General features: G+C 49.9%; 1 pseudogene; it reads left to right on the plus strand.

Moving 5' to 3' along the window:
* Positions 1-2,009: 2,009 nt before the first annotated feature.
* LOC125529108 lies at positions 2,010-5,762 on the plus strand (annotated as a pseudogene).
* Positions 5,763-11,807: the final 6,045 nt, after the last annotated feature.

The following is an 11,807-nucleotide window of genomic DNA, read 5'->3' on the forward strand; positions in this document are numbered from 1 at the left end:
TTGCGCTTTCCCGCAAGCCTGGGCCGCCGCAGCCACGGCCAAAGCAACGCCCACAGACCATCACATCGGCTCCGGGCGACAAGCTCGCTAGCAGGATACGATTTCTTTTTGTATTTTTTACAGGGATCTGGTTCCTTATAATTTTTATTGTAGGGGCCCAATTGCATTTAAAAAAAAATGGGCCCCGCTTGTCATAACCTGTCAACGGTCAACCTGACAATTGGGCGCGAGCTGTCACGATCTAGCTTAAAACTTAACTATTCAACCATTAGGGTTTTTTCGAACAGCGAACCAAAATAGTGGTAGCATTCTGAGAAATTAAAGAAAAATGTAGTTTTCCTGAACCTAGCCCATATTGCGGTAGTATTTTGCTATTTACTCGATGAATATAGGTGTTAGAATTTTTTGTTGATTACATGATGTTAATACTACACAACATGAAACTTCAATATAGTGATATTTAGACGCCGGGGTTAGAATACATAGAAAAATACAACTTTTTGCGAAAAATATTAATTTCATTTCAATCAAGGTGGTTCATTACAGTCCTCTTGACAAAGAGTGCCAATTTCATCTGGGCCATGGCAGAGCCAGACGGCCGTGTGAGTAGATGATCTACCCATTTGTGCTAAAACATGAGCTACATTATTTTGGCTTCTCCTAACATGTGCTATAGAGTAATCACGCCCAGACTTAAGTAGTAGCTTCCCTTCCTCAACTAAAGCAGCCACGGAAGATCTATTTGGCGTGTCATCCATAAGCATTTGAGAAGCCACAGAGCGGCCTGTTTTGATGATAAAAGGCTCTGTGCTCCACTCCAAGGCGAGGGCAATGCCTTCTGCACATGGTGAAACTTCCGCTTCAAGGGCGCTAGAACATGTACGAAGAAAACGACATGATGCAAAGACGATATGTCCTTCACGGTTCCGCAGTATCATACCAGCTCCTCCTGTCCAATCCTCCTCAATGAACGCTCGCTCCGTCTGTATTCAGCTTGTTCTAGCCCGCCGGTGGCCGGTTCCATCTTTTACATGTACTTGCATCTTTTACTTGCACTGGTTGGCATGCATGGCTACGTCCGTCCTGGTACACCACCCTCTTCGCCTTCTCAAAATTTGCTGCAGGATTCTGCTTTAAGCACAAGAGCGACATCATATAACTATTCAAAAATGGCGGGACGTAGCAATGGGAGTCGTCGGCTTGTGGTGTGTCAGCTCGTTGTGTACATGCCAAGTTCTCCATAGTGTCATCAATATAGGAAGTCGTTCCTCCTCACTGCTCTTGTTGAGAAGATGCAGCAACCACTCCCGTCCTGTATGCTCGATGTTTTCCAACTAGGGCATCCTCCAATGCTCACTCATCGCACGCCAGAGTCCTTGGGCCATTGGACAACTGCAAAAAGTGACAGAAAAATACAACTTGGCATAGATGGTATGCTATCTAAAAAAAAAGGGCAGCCCGGTGCACATATCTCCAGCTTGCGTAGGGTACTAGGGTTTGGGAAAGGATTCGGCCACTTTTGGTCCTTTGTAGGCAGTCTTTCCATGCATTTCATGGAGAAATATAAACAAAATGTTTCAGCTCAGTAGCTGCGAAAGAAATAAGGAACGACAAACAAAGTGACAAAAGGCCGGCTGGCCGGCTTCTTTGATGTATATTTTTTGTTTTCTCTCTTGTAATTAAAGAAAGATGGATTTGGCAGGCAAAGGCATCACGCGCTTTCTCACCATGGCTCTTGCTATCTCCGCAGCACGTCCGGCTTTAAACCACCACGCGGTTTCTCTCCCACGCCTGAGAACCCCACACTGCTCCCGAGGACGCCCTTGCCGCCGTCCACCACGCCGGACGGTGCGACATCGACGAAAGCTTTTGTTCTCCTCAACAAGGTTACTCAAGATCAACATGTCTTCCCGAACTGCTCCTCTCTGTCTAGTCTACCTGGCCGCCTTGTGATTTTTCCCCCTATTTCACACTCTTCATTCATCTTTCGGCAGCAAATCGATCGATCCATGGCCGTTGGTTGGGACTGGGATTCTGCGGCATTCATAGCCATAGTTGGCTGGTTAGTCTCACCCATCATCACTTTGCTCTTGCCCAACATCCTCTCCTGCCTCGGGTTCGACGCGTCGCGGAAGCTCTGGGAGCTGGAGATCCACGTTATCCCGGAGCTGAACAAGACGCTGCTTGCCGTGGATCAAAAGAGGATGCTGCATAGGGGAGGAATATCCGATGTGGCCACGCTCGACAAGATGGCCGCCGTGCTGAGGCACGCCCGGGAGGAGGCCGAAGACATCTTCGACGATGCTCAGCACAAGATCGTCGGCGGCGACAGCATCTTGCAGACCTGCAACACGAGAATTGAGCGCATCGCCCGGAGCGGATCGGCTCAGCTACTGCAGTGGGCGCGGAAAATCTTCTTGCGTAGGTCAGAAGATGCGCTTCCAGTGATTTCCACTGCTGTTGCGCCCTCTGGCGAGCCCGTCCCGGTGACTGCACCCTCTGATTCCTCGGGATGGTGGTCCTCTTGCTGGTGCAGCTCCTTCGACTTGCTCAAGTTCTGTTGTACATCACTATACAACTCAGTAGTTGATGTGTTCAAGGTTGCCTGCTTATACAGAGATTGGTCCTATGACGTGGTTGGCATCACAAGTTATCAGGTACTACACCCAATTCAAAGTGGTACTACTCATCTACACTACACTGCCTCACCAAAATAAGCAGTGTACGTAGATATTAAGTTTCTATTTTAGAGCTAATTTACAGCCTATTAATTTCATCTGTAAGAACTAAACAGTGCATGTCTACATAGATTCAAAGTTACCGAAATAATTCATATGCACCTGCATGAATATTAAAACAAAAAATAATAGTAAAAAGTTCAAAAAACATCTGAAATTTTTAGAACATGCTCTTGTCTTCTAACTGTACATAAATTTTCGCGAGAAAGGACAAGGGTAGTGCCTGGGTTGGAAGACTAGAGCATTCAGATTTGTTTGAACTTTTTACTTACTGTTCGTGCGGGTGCATATATAGGAGCGCAAGCTTAGAAACGTCACCCTCAAAAAGTTAGAACTGTGCATGATCCATTGTTATCAGCCGAATCATCCCGTTTTTCAGGAAGCGATCTTCAAAATAAGATATGTTGTAGATATATTCGGATAAACCTTTAATCACATGTCACATGTTTATTTTTTCCCTCATGGTCTGTTTTGTCCTACCAATGATTTTTGTCTTTTTTCTGCATTTCCCTTTTTCCCACTAGTGATATCTAATTGGTTTGCACTATACTCGTTTGTTATTTTACGGCTTACAGGAGAATGCAAGTGCATCACATTCTCTGGGTGCGGCTATCTCGAGACGGAACTTGAAGAGAAGAATAGAGGAGTTAGAAAGAGTCGTCAATGAAGTGAAGAAGTCAGAACTCTTGTGTGTACCAAGGGATATTGCACCTGATGATATTGCCAACAAGAACAGGTGCCGAATTAGAACTGCTAGCAAGCGGAAGGTATTTGGTCGAGAGGAGTTGCGTGACGATATCATGACAAGGTTCCATGAGACACCGCACGGTGATGCACCAAGCTCGAGTACTAGTCCATGTTACTCTGTGATTGGCATATATGGTGTTGCAGGTTCTGGGAAGACTACCTTTGCACAATATATTCGAGATTACATAAAGGAGGAATGCAAGCAGAAACTTTTTGACACCATCATGTCTATTCATGTGTCTGAGACTTTCAGTGTGGATGATATATTTCATGAAATGTTGAAGGATATTACCAGTAATCGACACTCCAATATTTCAGATCATGAGGAGTTGGAGGAGAAGTTGAAGGAGTCATTGTGCGGCAAACGTTTCTTCCTGATACTGGATGATCTCTGGGTGAAGAGCAAGAATGACATACGGCTGGAGGAACTAATTTCTCCACTTAATGCTGGGATCAAAGGAAGCACCATCCTCGTGACGGCTCGAACCAAAGATGCAGCTGGAGTTTTGTGTGCTGACGAACCTATTAAACTGCCAGATTTGGATGAGGATCAATACTTGACGATGTTTATGCATTATGCATTGGGCGGAACAAGTGTTGGTGCTGATGAATTTGTACGGGTTGGGAGATTGATAGCAAACAAGCTACATAGATCACCTATTGCAGCGGTAGTAGTGGCAGGACGGCTTGGGACAAACCCAAATATCGAATTTTGGAAAAATATTGAAAAGCTTGACATGTTGAATGATACCATGCATGCTCTTTGGTGGAGCTATCAGCAGCTTAATCCGGACATTAGGCGGTGCTTAGAATACTACAATATTTTCCCCAAAAGATTCAAGTTGACAAGAGTCGAGTTAGTCCGCCTTTGGATAGCCCAAGGGTTTGTAAAGAACAGTTGTGCAACGGAGGACACGGAAGATGTAGCTGAGGGCTACATTCAAGAGTTAGTGGCATGCTCATTTCTTCAACCAGAAGGAGATTACTTTACAATTCATGATCTTATGCATGATTTAGCAAAAAAGGTCTCCGGAAGTGATTACTTTAGGATCGAGAATAAATGGATCGAAAGTGGCGAAGGGTGGAAAGGAGATGTCCCTCGAGATGTTCGTCATCTTTTTGTTCAAAATTATGATTCAGAATGGATTACGGAGAAGATCCTTAGATTGGAAAAGTTACGCACCATTTACGTTGTTGAAAGGGGTACACTATTAGAGGATAAAGTCATTGAGAGTATATGCAAGAGGCTGCCGAAATTGCGCGTACTGTCCATTGATTGGAGTAATCAATATTGTGCACTTGAAAACCCAGAAAGTTCTTGATCCCAGAATCTATTAGTCAGTTAAAGCACCTACGCTATCTTGCTTTCAGGACAGAACTTTCTTGCACGATAAATTTACCAGCGCACTAAGTAAACTTCACCATATCCAGTTGCTGGATTTTGGTTATGGTGAAATTTTGGAATTTTCCTTTGCTGACCTTGTCAACCTACAACACATGATCTGCCATAGTGACTTTCCTAACATAGGCAGGATGACCTCACTCCAAACATTGCCACGCTTCATTGTAAAGAATGAACAAGGGTATGAAGTAAAGCAGTTGAGGAATCTAAACAAGCTTCGTGGCGACCTATGCATTCTTGGCCTTAACATTGTTAAAAGCAAGGAGGAAGCTCTTGAAGCCAATCTAGCTGCCAAGGAACGGCTCACATGTGTGTCACTATGGTGGTATCCTGGTGATACAAGGTGCAATTCAGAAATCCAAGCAGAGGTAATCGAGGGCTTGTGCCCTCCCGTGGGGCTTGAAACACTGCACATCTTTTACTACCAAGGTACGAGGTACCCAGATTGGATGGTAGGTAAGCACAACGGTGGTCCAAAGGACCTGCAAGAACTTTGGTTAAATGGATGGAGTCAACTAGGCTCTGGCCCTGAACTCGAGGCTGTCCCACATCTTCGTGTGCTCCGCTTTTCGGCCTGCAGCTGGAAATTTTTACCAAACAATATGGAGCACCTCACATCGCTCAAGGAATTGTCCATCACTGACTGCAAAAATATCAGGTCGCTTCCAACATTGCCCCAATCTCTTAAGATGTTTCGTCTTGAGGGTTGCAATGATGAGTTTATGAAGTCTTGTGAAACAGTCGGACATCCAAACTGGCAAAAGATCAGGCACATCTCCGAGAAAACATTTAGATGTAAGACTGTAATCCCCTTTTGCTTGACTTTTTGGTATTTGTATAAACATTGCTTGTGCAACATGATGATCTGCTACTAATTAACTCTGCTTATGTTTTGTTCATCAATTTTCTACTGATTGACGTATCAGAGAGGCGGTGAAGGACGTCTGATGGTTTGGTATCAATCCTGAGAAAATTTGGGCATAGCAAGACAGCGAATGATGTTTCAACCCTTTGATTGAAATGCCATGCCAAGGTATCCTGGAGCTGTGTGGTGGTTTCTTGATGATTTTCATGGGCGCTGAACTATTTACCAGTGTGCCTGCTGTAATTTTAATAACATTGTTTCAAATGCCAAGCCAAATTTATGGCTCCGGATTTTTCTTTCGTATGCATTAAACTGCCACTAGTTTGGGTTATACTATTTGTGAGTGAAATGGATGGTTTGTGATGATACCAAGTGGAGATTGACTTGTAGTAACGTTGGAAGTTGATTAAGCTATGTATTATTATTTCAGGGTGCTATGTATGTGAGGGAACTGAATAATGTGCTCTCTTGTTTATGTTCTTATGAGATTTTTATCCTGATATATGGCAATATTATCAAGCAATTTTCCAATCCAGATGTGATGGATGCGTGCATTTAACTATTATTTTCAGGTTTGCGTGAGGCTTTTGAAGGCCACCGTGGGAGGGTCGATCGACCATTCATTCACAGTCGAAGTCGCTGGACCAGTCATTAACCACGTAGGAGGGGGTCGGTATGTCTAGCTCTAGCGTCCCCGCTCGCGGCGGGTGAGCGCCCGCGGCGGCGGCGTCCTGATCTGCCAGCTCCGTCCTCCCCTGCGTCCACCGATTACAGATCCGAGACCCCCTCAGTCTCCTCTCTCCCCTCCCTGCAGAAGATTTGGCGCCATGGCGTGGCCATTTCTCCCAAGCTGGCCACCTCCCCGTCCTGCAGCAATCCTCGTCTGATGCTCGGCCCGATTTGGATCAGGAGCAAGCTGCGCTGGGCCAGCTCGTCCTAATTGGCGGTGTTTCCATGGAGGTGCCGCCAGGCAAGTATGCTGCTCCGGCTCTGCTAGACGCTTCTGTCACGGCATCGCGTGGTCTTGACTGCAACGGTGTGAGCTCCGATGAGGATGTAGTTGTGGAGATGGCGCTGCAGAGGCCGCTGGCCTCGGCCAGTGCAGACCAGCTGACCCGCCGGCCGCATTCTGTGTTGTGGGCTTCCGCTGCTGATGAAGACGACGACGAGGATGACAGTGAGGATCTGGCCCCCAGGAGTCCGCCGGCTGCTGCCAAGGCCATCGACTCCGACTCCGCCAAGGTGTGCATGGAGCAAAGGCCGGACACAAGAGGGGGTTGGCAGGAGGTGCTGCCGCGGCGTGGTACGCGGCACCCGTCATCACTGGCCCCTTACATTGGCTGCTCGCCCCATCCCTGCTTGGCTGTATGCAGATGCTGCAGATGCCTTGCTCCTGGGCACCGTGCGGCTCTTTGCAGAGATCCACTTCGGTGCTCCCGATGTTTGCAGAATGGTCACCTTGCGCGCGAGTGCCGCAACCCCTGGCGTCCTCTCAGCTCACTAGCATGCCTTGTCATGCCGCGCGTCGGCATCGAGCATCGTCAAGCTCCAGCTTCCTGTGAAGGTTCGATGAAGTTCGTGCTTCCCTCCGAGCAGCTTCGTTGTGGGTCCTGGGCGTCTGTCGTCTCTGGTACTGCTGGCTCGGCTACCCTGTCTGACGTGGAGCTACAGTCCACACTGGCAGATCAATCCAAGATGCTGCAAGGCTTGATGGCACGTGTTGAGAGCTTTTTGGGGCGGCTGACCAAGCTCTCCCTCGTGCCGGCTATGTTGCCGACTGCTCCGACGCCGCGACCTCCTGTTGTTTCTGGTGTTGGTTCCATGGGAGATAAGGGAACGAATTGTTTCTCCCCTCGTACTAGGGTCAGTTCTTCGCCAGTGTCTGTCTTGCCCCTTGTGTCAGCTACTATTGAGGGTGAGGCCATCGCCGGGGTCGTCACCACTGTGTTGCAGGTCTTGCCCGAGCTTCAACAGCTATGTGTGAGACCAGCTTCGCCTCCATCTGTAGAGCATATGGATGTCGATGCGCGAGCGACCTCGTGTGAGGGACATGATTCTCCTTTGTCATGTGAGCAACTGGTGGAGGCGCCCGAGTCCATTGTGTTGGTGGCGCCTGAGTCCATTGTGTCACTGGTACCCGTGGCTGATGACGTTGACGCAGTCGGTATGTTGGCGCCTGATCCTTCAGCGCCCAGCCAGCCGCTCGCCTTTGTGGATCGTGGAGGTTCCGACGTTGCGGTCACCGATTCGCATGTGCCCGTGAGGCACGAGGCGTCTGTGCGCGAAAAGGTTGATGAGATTCTCTTCGAGATTGTGATTCACAGTTTGCTCAAACGTTTGGAGAGGGCTAGCCCCGGATCTGGCAAGATGATTGTGGAGGAAGCTCTCAGGAGCAAAGCAAAGAAGAGTGACGCCACAGGAAAGGCGTCCGCAGCGGCTTGATGATTAAGTGGATTTTGGTGATGAGCATGGTCTTTAGCGATGTACTCTTGTTGGGCTCTTCTTTGCGATGTAACAGTGTGAGGTTTGATCGACCTTGCGTGTCCGGTTTGGTTGTCGGGTTGATCGTGTGGTTATGGGATTGCATGCTCTGTGAGTAGTCCACATGTGGTGAGTTTGTATCGGTTTTCGCCCGGTTTTCCTTTAATTAACCGGGCAATTCTCTTCTGCTTAATTAATCGATGAGGCAAATCTTTTTCCTCCGTTTCAAAAAAAAAGGCGCTGGACCGGACGGCAAGAACATTCGGGACGACATGGAACCCTGAGGGTAGAGAACCCCATAAGCAGGCAGACTGAGATTTCCAAGCAACGAGTTGATCAATTAGAATTTACCTAGTAGACACTGGAAGGGGAAAGAAAACTGCATTACGTGTGTTATTAATAATCTGGTACTAATGCTCACGGGATGGGACTACAGCAGTCCACAGAGAACATTCCCCACCAGCCAGCCGGTCCTCCTCCCACCCTAGCCGTACCTCCTCCCAAGTCTAGCTGCCCCTCCTCCTCACACCCCCCCCCCCTCTTCCCTTCCTCGCCGCCGCCTGAGACAGCCGCCGTGCAAGCTCAGGGCGCCAGGATAGTGGCGGCGGGGCCTCAGTTGCCCTGCATCTGCGTGGGGAACCTTGGATCTGGAGCGGTGGCTCCATTGGCCAGGCACGACCGGCTAGCAGCTGTGCGGGCGGTGGATCTGGTGTCCCGGCCACGCGGGCGGCGGGATCCGGTGGTCGTTGGCGCTCGGTGCACGCGATTTCGCGCCTCCCCTCCTCCCCTGTTCGGCATGCGGGCCAGCCTGGTCGGGCTGCGCTTCCTCTTGGTTGCCGGTTCTGTACAGGGGGCGCTGCTGGTGGCAGGGATCGAGTTTGGGCGAAATCCCTGGCCGGCCATGACCGGCCGTGCCGACGGTGACGCCTGAGGGCGCCGTTCCCCTCCCTGGAGGCGTCGGTATGGACTGATCTTCTCACTTCACCTTCCCCCTAGGTCTCCCGGGCGAAAGCCCTAACTTTGTTGGGCGGCGGCGGCGCTCACGGCGTCGTTCCCTTCTTGAAGGCGTCGCTTTGGGAACCTTGGAGTTGGATTTACGTCCGTTGCTTGGAGATGGACTCGCGTAGGTGGATGTCGTTGGCTAGCGTCATGGTGGCGTCAATGGCGGAGGACCTGCCAAGGCTCACGTAGGTCGAGGTCGTCGTTTGGCGTCATCGTGGCATTGATGACGGAGGACCTGCCAAGGTTGTCACCTCAATCTGCTCTGAAGATGGACCAGTCACAGATGGCGGCGACGACACATGTGAGTGCGTCGGACCGGTTTGAGCCCCGGACCCGGCAGATGGCTTGGTCGGGGCCTCCGGCTTTAAATGTTATGCTTAGGTGAGAGGTCTGGGTATGTGGCCCAGCTTGCACCCTTTCATCATTTGGATGAGAGTAGTGGCAGATGTTGTCAAGATGGCGGATTCAGGCATATTGTCGTTCTACTTTATAAGGCCCTTGAGAATAATCAATAAAATGGCCGTATGCATCTCCCAGATACAGAGGCCGGGGTCATTCTCCTTTTCCAAAAAAATGCTCACGGGATGTGACCTGACCGAAAAAAGGGATCTAGCTCCCGTGTCACTCCTGGGCGACACCGGGGCGTCCTCAACCTTAGCCGCCGGTCTCCCGTACATCGGCTGCCACTCCTCATCGTCGCCGCTGCCGGTGAGCGCGGTGGCGGTGGGGCCTGCTCATCTAGCTCATGGGCACGTGCCACTCATTGATTCTAGTGGCGTCTTCCCTGCACCAAGCGCCCTTAGCGGCCGCCAACGCTCCTCGTAATTGTTGCGTGAATAAGCCGCGGCGTCCGCGTTGGGTGCAACAGGCGCGTGCATGGGCGCGCGTCGGGCGCGTTGGGCGTGGGCGGCTCCGTGGCGTAGGTGTTGTGTGTGTGCGTGTGTGGGTAGTGTCTTGGGCGCGCGTGTGCATGTACACGGGACGCGTTGTAGTAGGCGTAGTCAGTTGGCGACTTGGTCCGGGGAGAACGAGGCGATCGGGGTGGGCTCGCCGCGGTACGTGCGTACGGGCGCGCGTGGTGGACGCAGCCAGGGCGGACCGGATTGTGGGCTCGCACAGGAGGGAGCGTGGGGATCGTGGACACTCTGGCCTGGGTATAAATCCGGTGTGGAGGTCGTTGTAGACTGGCGTGGTGGTAGCTCGAGTTGTTGATTGAGGATATACATAGCCGTTGTTGCAGCTGGGGCGTTCGTGCACCAGGAACACCACCGTGCCCTCTCGTTCTGTCAGTCTTCTTCTTCCTTGGTACAGTTTGTGCTAGAGTGAAGTGAGAGAGAGACAGAGGTTGACTAGCGCAAGAGCTAGGGTAGACAGAGAGCTACGCCAACAGTAATCTTGCAGCCATGGGCAACATGGATCTGGAGCGAGCAACGGATCCCTCCGATGCGGCGGTCCCTGGCGTGCATTGGGTCAAGGGCGCGGTGACCTGCTTCTTGAGCTGGCTTTCGTCGGTTGCTGCTCCTCCGGCACTGTTCTGCGGGCGGTTCTTCGGGCGCGACGAACCCTCCATGGTCGCGGTCTAAGGCTGCGTGGCCATGGATTAAGGGCAGGGTGAACTGGGTGCGCGAGTTGTGGCGCTCGCCGGTTGCTGCCCCTCCGATGCTCTTTGAGTTCTGGACTGGAGTGGTACTAAAAGGACTTCGTGAGGGTTGTTCTCTCCGGATCTGGTGGTTGTTGTTGGTGGTTATGCAATTTATGGACAGTGACTTGACACAGAGGGTATGGTTGTGCTTCGACGGCGACGGGATACTAGCCCGACGCATGTAGCTGCTGGGATCATAAAAAAGTGATGGCGGCAACACATGATTGACTTCGATTTGGTGCTGCTTTTCGGGTACACAGTCTCGAGCTCCTGGGTCAAAACTCTAGGTCTGACGGCAATGACGTTGTTTTTTGCAAATTTACCTTGTTGAAGGCATTGCTCGAATATGCTTAGGCTTGTTCTTCAGTGTGAAAACCTAGATTATGAGCTCTGGTGGTTGGATCCAGTGACGGTGACTATGACGCTTGAGTGACGTTTCCTTCTTGAAGGTGTTGCTGTTGAAGAGTATCGTTGTCCTTGAGGTGTCAAAGAATTATTGGTGTGGATATGGTTGTTGTTTGTAGGTTGCCAATCAAGTTCGGTCGCTTTGTTTTTCTTTTTACACTTAGGCATAACTTTGGTCCTGTATGACTTTGCTCTTTGCCGTCGTGTTTTGTATATGTTGGTATTGGCTGTGTGCATCTTATCTATGCAGAGGCTGGGTGTGTACTCATTATGTTTTGTATCCATTTGATGCTTCATATTGAGTTAATAAAATCTATCCTTTATCTAAAAAAAACTAATGCTCACTCATTCTCTCGTGGATACCGAAGGGACTGCTACAACGAAACTGCTCCATGCATGATAGTTTGTGAATCGTGTGATCTCTATCGTGTGCATCGCACGACTCTTGCTACAATTTGCTAGCTGGATATTATTTTACAATCTTGCTACAATTTGCTAGCTGGATATTATTTTAAGAACAAAGCA

The sequence above is a fragment of the Triticum urartu genome, unplaced genomic scaffold (genome assembly GCF_003073215.2).
Source record: "Triticum urartu cultivar G1812 unplaced genomic scaffold, Tu2.1 TuUngrouped_contig_5345, whole genome shotgun sequence".
Classification (NCBI taxonomy): domain Eukaryota; kingdom Viridiplantae; phylum Streptophyta; class Magnoliopsida; order Poales; family Poaceae; genus Triticum; species Triticum urartu.